The sequence below is a fragment of the Ailuropoda melanoleuca genome, chromosome 7, assembly GCF_002007445.2.
Source record: "Ailuropoda melanoleuca isolate Jingjing chromosome 7, ASM200744v2, whole genome shotgun sequence".
Classification (NCBI taxonomy): Eukaryota; Metazoa; Chordata; class Mammalia; order Carnivora; family Ursidae; genus Ailuropoda; species Ailuropoda melanoleuca.
Window position 1 is genome coordinate 138,094,934 of NC_048224.1, and position 7,475 is coordinate 138,102,408.

Consider the following 7,475-nt stretch of genomic DNA (forward strand, 5'->3'; position numbering starts at 1 on the left):
TTTTCTCGCTAAGGAAATGTCCACGTTGGTGGTGAGCGTGGCAGGCCGTGGCAGGTCCGCTGCCTGCCCGGTCTGGGGATGCGCATTCTAACGGCCAACTGTTAAGAAGACCCTGCCCCCCGCGCCACGCGTCCGCGTCCCAGAGCCCGGGGCTGTGTGGTGATCTCTGCAGTGACCAATTGCATCTGCCCCCTCCTTTCTTGGTCTCGGTGTCAGCCCCCTGCAAATTAAGGGAGGGCTGGAGTAACAACACTGAAAGCCCTCGACTCTGAGATTTCAGGTAGTGTGGGCGGTCAATCACTCAGGCCCGCAGGTGCTCCCTCTGAGCCCGTAGGGACTTCTCCTNTGAGCCCATAGGGACTTCTCCTCCAGCAAAGTTTCCCTCTCAGGTACGTGGGCAAGATGATTCGGATAGTCCATGTCCTGTTCCCACAGCCCCGGTGATTCAGGACAGGCAGTGGTGGGGGCCTCAGGAAGGACAGGTGAGGTTAGGGGCAATGGTGTTTTTTTGGGTTGTATTTCCAGTCATTCAGTGAGAGTCCTTGTTTTCTCTCCCAAGCTGGAAATGCAGTGTTTCCTCATCTCCAAAGACCTGAGACACAGGATTAGAAGTCCCCAAGCTGAAACTAATCCAGTGGCACAGGGCGGTCCCCAGAAATTTGGACGGATATGGATGTGGGGTTCATTCAGCACTCCCCTCCACCGCCGAGGCCTGGGGTTCCTCTGACCTACAACATCCCTCGAGTGTGTCCGGTATTAGCCAGCTGACCCATCTCGGAACAACCAGATGGCCTCGGATGACCTGACCCGACCTCGTGAGCCCCCCACCATTGGAAAACTAGGGCTCAAAGATGCTCTGTGACTTCCCAGTCACCAGCGAAGCTCACCTGAGAGCTGGTGATGGATCTATGTCTAAAATCAAAATGGTTCATCCTCACATTAGAAAGACGAAACTAACGTTTTTCCTATTAGATTATAGGTATCTGCATCTGCCCTTCCCCTAGTTCTTATTCAATCTGCTTACTGGGTCCATATGTAATTTACAAAAGTGCTTTTCCTGTTCATGAATATATTTTGTCTTAGAAAACCACATTGTGAGTTTTTTTATTAGTATCTTTAGAAGCTAATAAAATTAACAATACTGCCATTTCACAAAATGTGGCTCTCTCTNTCCAGCAAAGTTTCCCTCTCAGGTACGTGGGCAAGATGATTCGGATAGTCCATGTCCTGTTCCCACAGCCCCGGTGATTCAGGACAGGCAGTGGTGGGGGCCTCAGGAAGGACAGGTGAGGTTAGGGGCAATGGTGTTTTTTTGGGTTGTATTTCCAGTCATTCAGTGAGAGTCCTTGTTTTCTCTCCCAAGCTGGAAATGCAGTGTTTCCTCATCTCCAAAGACCTGAGACACAGGATTAGAAGTCCCCAAGCTGAAACTAATCCAGTGGCACAGGGCGGTCCCCAGAAATTTGGACGGATATGGATGTGGGGTTCATTCAGCACTCCCCTCCACCGCCGAGGCCTGGGGTTCCTCTGACCTACAACATCCCTCGAGTGTGTCCGGTATTAGCCAGCTGACCCATCTCGGAACAACCAGATGGCCTCGGATGACCTGACCCGACCTCGTGAGCCCCCCACCATTGGAAAACTAGGGCTCAAAGATGCTCTGTGACTTCCCAGTCACCAGCGAAGCTCACCTGAGAGCTGGTGATGGATCTATGTCTAAAATCAAAATGGTTCATCCTCACATTAGAAAGACGAAACTAACGTTTTTCCTATTAGATTATAGGTATCTGCATCTGCCCTTCCCCTAGTTCTTATTCAATCTGCTTACTGGGTCCATATGTAATTTACAAAAGTGCTTTTCCTGTTCATGAATATATTTTGTCTTAGAAAACCACATTGTGAGTTTTTTTTATTAGTATCTTTAGAAGCTAATAAAATTAACAATACTGCCATTTCACAAAATGTGACTCTCTCCTCAAATTATACCCTGTACTTTTGTGTTTTTCTGCTTAGGTACCTACTTACTTGTGTCATATCCAATGGCTTGTGTTTAAACACACACTTTTGTTTAGAAAGTTCCAGTATTTACATATTCTTGTCTTTGAAAATTCTATAGTTTAGTTCATTAATTAATAGTTTTTAATTGTTTTTATGGAACACTTCACAAATTTGCATGTCATCCTCATACAGGCCCATGCTAATCGTCTCTGTTATCTGATTTGACTGTATGTGCCGCCGAAACAAGCACTGATTAATACGTTAGGAAGTTTAATGCTTTGTCTTAAGCTAGTAGTCACAATCTTACAATCATGTCAAAAGTCAGACTTCTATCTGAAATTTCCAATCATGTGGGCTTATGTTTAAAAATATATACATGTATAGGTATAAATGATAATTTTATGCAATTTTACCTAACGTATCTGGTTGAGCAAAAACCAGAAAACGTTGCCAATTTTGTCCTGAATGAGAAGAATGGCTGTACTGGAGACACAGTTTACATATTTATGCAACCGTATTTTTCTGCACGCATCTGAGTAGATACATAATGACGGTCGGCCCACAGTCTTCTGAGAAGGAGTGAAAACCACAATTGGGTTGCGTATCAGAACTGGCAGGAGTTCTTCCAGGCGAAGGAAACGGTCTGATGATAGCAGTGCTGTAATACAGTCTGTGGTGAGCTCTCTTAAGACGCGGCGTTCTGTTCCTGTCGCTTCCTGTCCATCTACATGGGACTTTGGCAATGAGAACGAGATGGAGTTAGCAATCTAAGAAAATAATTCGTGAGAGAATGTGAAAAGAAGTAAACATATATGGCTTGCACGTGTCGAGGGAGACTAAGAGCGACCCCGGGACTGTGTGTGTGTGTGTGTGTGTGTGTGTGTGTGTACATGCACGATCGCCTGTTCGTGAGTCTCGGGTAGGCGGTCCTGCGTGTGTGTGTTTCTACATTCATAGAAGATGAGCCAGAAAGTGCCCATTGATCTGAACTGAACTGGCTTGAATTTGGACACACTGGGATTGCATGAAAGGCATCCCCAGAGGTTTTGGAGGAAATGAACTGAAACCTCTGTTTCCAGTTAGGGTGGAATTAACTCTGTAATTGAGTCTGGCACAGTGACTCTACGAGCTAGGAATTTTGATAGATGGTGTTCTGTGAGCTAAGCCAGGCTGGAGTTTCAACATAAATGACATGCTTGTTTCCAATTTCAGGGGAAGAGTTAAATTCTAGGGCAAGGATGTCTTCATTTCTCTTTCTCCTCCTCTTCCTCCTGAATTTAGAAATAACTTGCAATGGGAAAGCAAGCAGGGATTTCTCAATGGATTTTCCCAAAGCAGTGACAGCGAACAGGAGGAAAGCATGGCTCACGAGGACAAAGGGCGGGAAGGGTCCCAGAGAGACCCTGCAGCAGCTCACACGGGGGTCCTCTGAGGAGCCACAGCTCAGCCACGTGGGTCTTCTGAGCAACGTCTTCAAGGGGCCACTTGTGAATCCTCCCTGGCCACAGGCCGGGGGCCCCCTGATCCCTGCTCACTGACGGGCCAGAGAGAGCTAGAATAGGTGGTCGGGGGCCCTGGGGACCCAGGTCGGTTCTGGGGCAGGTGCTCTGGGGCGCCGGGCTCGGTGTGTGGGAACCTCTCACACAAAGTCAGAAGACCGCTTGCTGGGCTACGGCTGAACTCTGCAGCTTGAATCTTGGCTGCTCCCACGTAAAGAGCTACGGAAGTGTTGACCCTTCTAGGACTTGCCTCATCTGTAAAAGGGAGATAACCATAGCCGTTGTGAGGAAAACCCGAGACACTGAATGCAAAAGCTTAAGGCAGAGCCTAGCTCTCATGAGTACTGACAAGCGGCTTTATATGGACCATGCGTCCCGTCCAAACCTCTCAGAAGGAATCAGGGCCCGGAAGTCTTGTCGCCAGGGGGCTTGCACGTTCCTCGAGGGGGAGAAGAGAGCCAGCTGGATCACAGAGAAGGCATGTCCTCTGTGGACAAGGGCGGGAGGTGGCAGGTCACCATGGACGCCTACACAGAAACCCCAAGTTCACCGGACTTCTCCAAAATCGAGACAGAACAGGGGAGAGGGCCGCTCCCCACTCGCTCACACTTTCTCTTCTGCATTTTCTTTTAGACTGTGGAGAGACTTCTGCTAATCCAGACAACAGGAACAAGAAATGGGTCTGGTGGTAAAGTTCCCTTCGCCATCGGGTCCTGTCTGGTCTCGTTTTGATCTGATAACCCTGCCCCACAGGTAAGATGCACCGAGGAGGCAGCTCATGACGACGCGGACTACGTCCTCTGCAAGTTCGCTGTCTCTTGTCTGGTAAAGACCTCCCTTCGACGCCACCACCTCCCCTGGCCAGAGCACCCCAACCCTGCGCAGTTCCTGCTGGACACCTGTCTTCTCCTTCCGTCCCACTATCCCGTCTTTGGAAGGCATGCACACAGGAGAATTGGCTGTTGGGTGGACGTCGGTGACGAAGAGAATGAACAGGCAAAGCCTTTGTCCTCCAGTGTGTCAGCCGACGGACGGCCATGGAGTCGAACATCCAGGAGGTGAACGGGCCTCCCGATGGCAGCCTCTGCCTGACGCTGTCCTCAGTCAGAACCCAAACACTGCGTTTTTACAGGGTCCTGAGTCTCAGATTTGCAAGGCTAAGCTTTGGCGTATATTTTTAAATGAACTGAGCCCTGTGAAAGCATTCATATTAAAGATGAAATTATTTAATTTGACAAAGGAACTAGTCTCGGGAGATTCAGAGGGAAGCAGGCAGGACTTGGCACATTTCCTTTATTCTCTCTTATCTTAAGCCCTGTATCAAAGAATGTAAACAAAAGCTTTCCCTTTTATATTTATGTGCATCTGTCTAAGTTGGTGATATCAATGTGCTCCACACGTAATGCTATATATTTGCTTACTGGGATAGACTGGATTAAAAACCGTTCATCTTTCTGGATGGGCTCTCTCAAGCTACAGATTCAGAAATCCTAAAAGCAAATCTTACTAGAGCAAACACATTTTCTCTCTAGCAGTGTTGTCATGGAAGGGAATGTGCTCCGGGACCAGTGCCCATACATTTCAGCTATGATTTTAGAACATCATTTTAAAACAAATATATACATATATACACACACACACGCACATATATATGTGTGTATATGTATGTGTGTGTGTGTGTGTATATATATATATAATCTCTAAGTTCACTCCAGCTCAATTTTGATTTTGGTAAAGGCTTGCCAACAGCAGGGAAAAAAATACAAGTGGATCTGGTATTTGTCCCCAATGAATGCTGGTGCAGATAAACATATCCGCTTTCGATGACTAGCTCATGAAATTTCTCATCACTGCTTTGAAACAGTGATGGCCGCTGCTCGTGAGCCTCCCTCTCTCATCTCAGGAGATGGCTCTCCAAGGCACACTTAAGTGTTTAACCTTTCCAGGAAAGGGCATATTAAAAAGAGTCAAATTCCAGAGAAGATGGAGAGAATCTAATAAATAAGCATAGATTTTTTTTTCCACAGGCCATCAGTCCATTTCAGATATCAAATATCACCTTGTCTGTTGTGAAATGGACACGGCAGTGCTGAGCCTGCTGGTGGGGACTGCGGTGGTCATGGTCCGTCGTGGGCGGGGGGCAGGGGGGCTGCGGATCCATCCCACTCAAGTCCGTAACCAAAGTATTTGATACAAATATAGGGAGGATATCCAATGTTTCTGCGATCCCTGGTGTCTACACACCCATGTCTGCAGCCTGTGTAGTTCTGGACCTCCAAGCAGGACTATGCTATCATTTTATAAACTGTAACCTGACGTCTATCTGCCTGTCTGTCTGTCTGTCTCTCTCTCTCTCTATATATATATATATATATACACACACACACCCAAATACAAAGGTCAAGAATTTACCAAAAATTTAAAGTAGTGATCTTACAGAGCTAATTAAAATAGTCATCTATACTCGTAGGGAATTACTGAACTAAATCAGGATACAATCGACAATTGAATATTGCCGATTCACCAAAATAGTGTTGGACACAGTATTTGATGATGGAGAAGATGTTCCCCAAATAGTATTCAGCGAAGATAAGAAAATCAGGTTGCAAAGTATGGCTGTCTTTTTGTAAAAGTAAGTAAAGTACACAGATGAATACTGGAATGATAACCAGAGATTTAACCGTGATTAGCTCTGGGCAGGGGAATTACGGGATTTTTTTCCCTTCCTTTAGGTTTTCTGCCTTTTGTGCTTTACGCAGCTCTTTTCATATGAAGAACGCATCCGTGTGCGGTCAGGGTGGGAGCTGGGCGGGAGGCAGCTCCAGATTTCCCCGTGAGCCTCTGATGACAGGGGCAAGTTGCAGAAGTTAAAGTGAAATGCAGCAGGCTCTTTCCCTCCCACAGGGTTTCATCAGGAAGGGTGTGCCAGCGCCCCGCAGTCCCCTCCTCCAGGCAGACCCCCGTCATGGAGCCCTGGTCCCAGAGCCTCGGGTTCCAGGGCACACCCACCCTTTCAGACAGGTTGATTTAGCCCTCCACACTCCTTCTCTCTTCCTTCTGCCTTTCGAGTGTGGAGACAGAGAGAAAGAGTCATTCGAACAGCAACTAGGGACACAGGAGAGTTACTTGTATAACCACCAAGTTCCCCAGGAAAAGAAAAGAAAAAGGCTGAAATCAACTGTTGAGGAAAAATACTTTAGGGCACAAATGACCAAGAGAGTAATTGTGGTCTTGCTTTTGCCACATACCCTGGTGTGGCCCACACTCAAAGAGGCAGAAACAGGCATGCTTACATGTTTTACGTCCTGGTTTCTTTCTTTTTTTAGACTTTATGTATTTATATTAGAGAAAGAGAGACCGAAAGCACGAGCAGAGGGGTGGAGGAGAGGAAGAGAGAATCTCAAGCAGACCCGGCATAGAGCCCAACACGGGGTTTGATCTCAAGACCCTGAGATCAGGACCTGAGATGCAACCCAGTCTGCCGCTTAACCCACAGTGCCTCCCAGGCGCCCCCACATCCTGGTTTTGGGGCGTCCTTCCCCAAGGAGATGGCCCTGCAGACTCCGGCCACCCTGTAGGGAGAACGTGGCACAGGCAAAGGCAGCTTCCAACGGCCCTGGGCTCACGTCCTGGTCAAAGGTGCCCGTTGGGCGGCCAGTTGCCCCGTGGCCAGGGCGCGAAGCCCCTCCCCACTTACCGTGCCCACTCCCGTCCACTTCTCCCTTAGTGAATGCCATGGGCTGGACAAAGGCCACAGGGTGAAGAAACAAAATAAATCATGTTCTGTTTCTACGCTCAAGGAGTGCTCTTCAAGTCGAGGAAGGCAAATGTACAAATACTTCCGTAAAGTGTCATTCCCAGACGTGGATTTCATAGGTCAGTGAACAAAAATGGGCTAAGTAATAGACAAAAAGGAAAGAAAAAGAAAAACGAGAGACCAATTTAGGGTTGCCAGTTAAGGACAATTTTCAAGATGAC

General features: G+C 47.6%; 1 non-coding gene across 1 annotated transcript; it reads right to left on the reverse strand.

Annotated features, from left to right (window-relative positions):
* Nucleotides 1–2,145: 2,145 nt before the first annotated feature.
* LOC117803178 lies at nucleotides 2,146–2,248 on the reverse strand. Its single transcript, XR_004626874.1, has one exon. It is a non-coding gene; the product is annotated as a U6 spliceosomal RNA (small nuclear RNA).
* Between the last annotated feature and the right edge of the window lie 5,227 nt (nucleotides 2,249–7,475).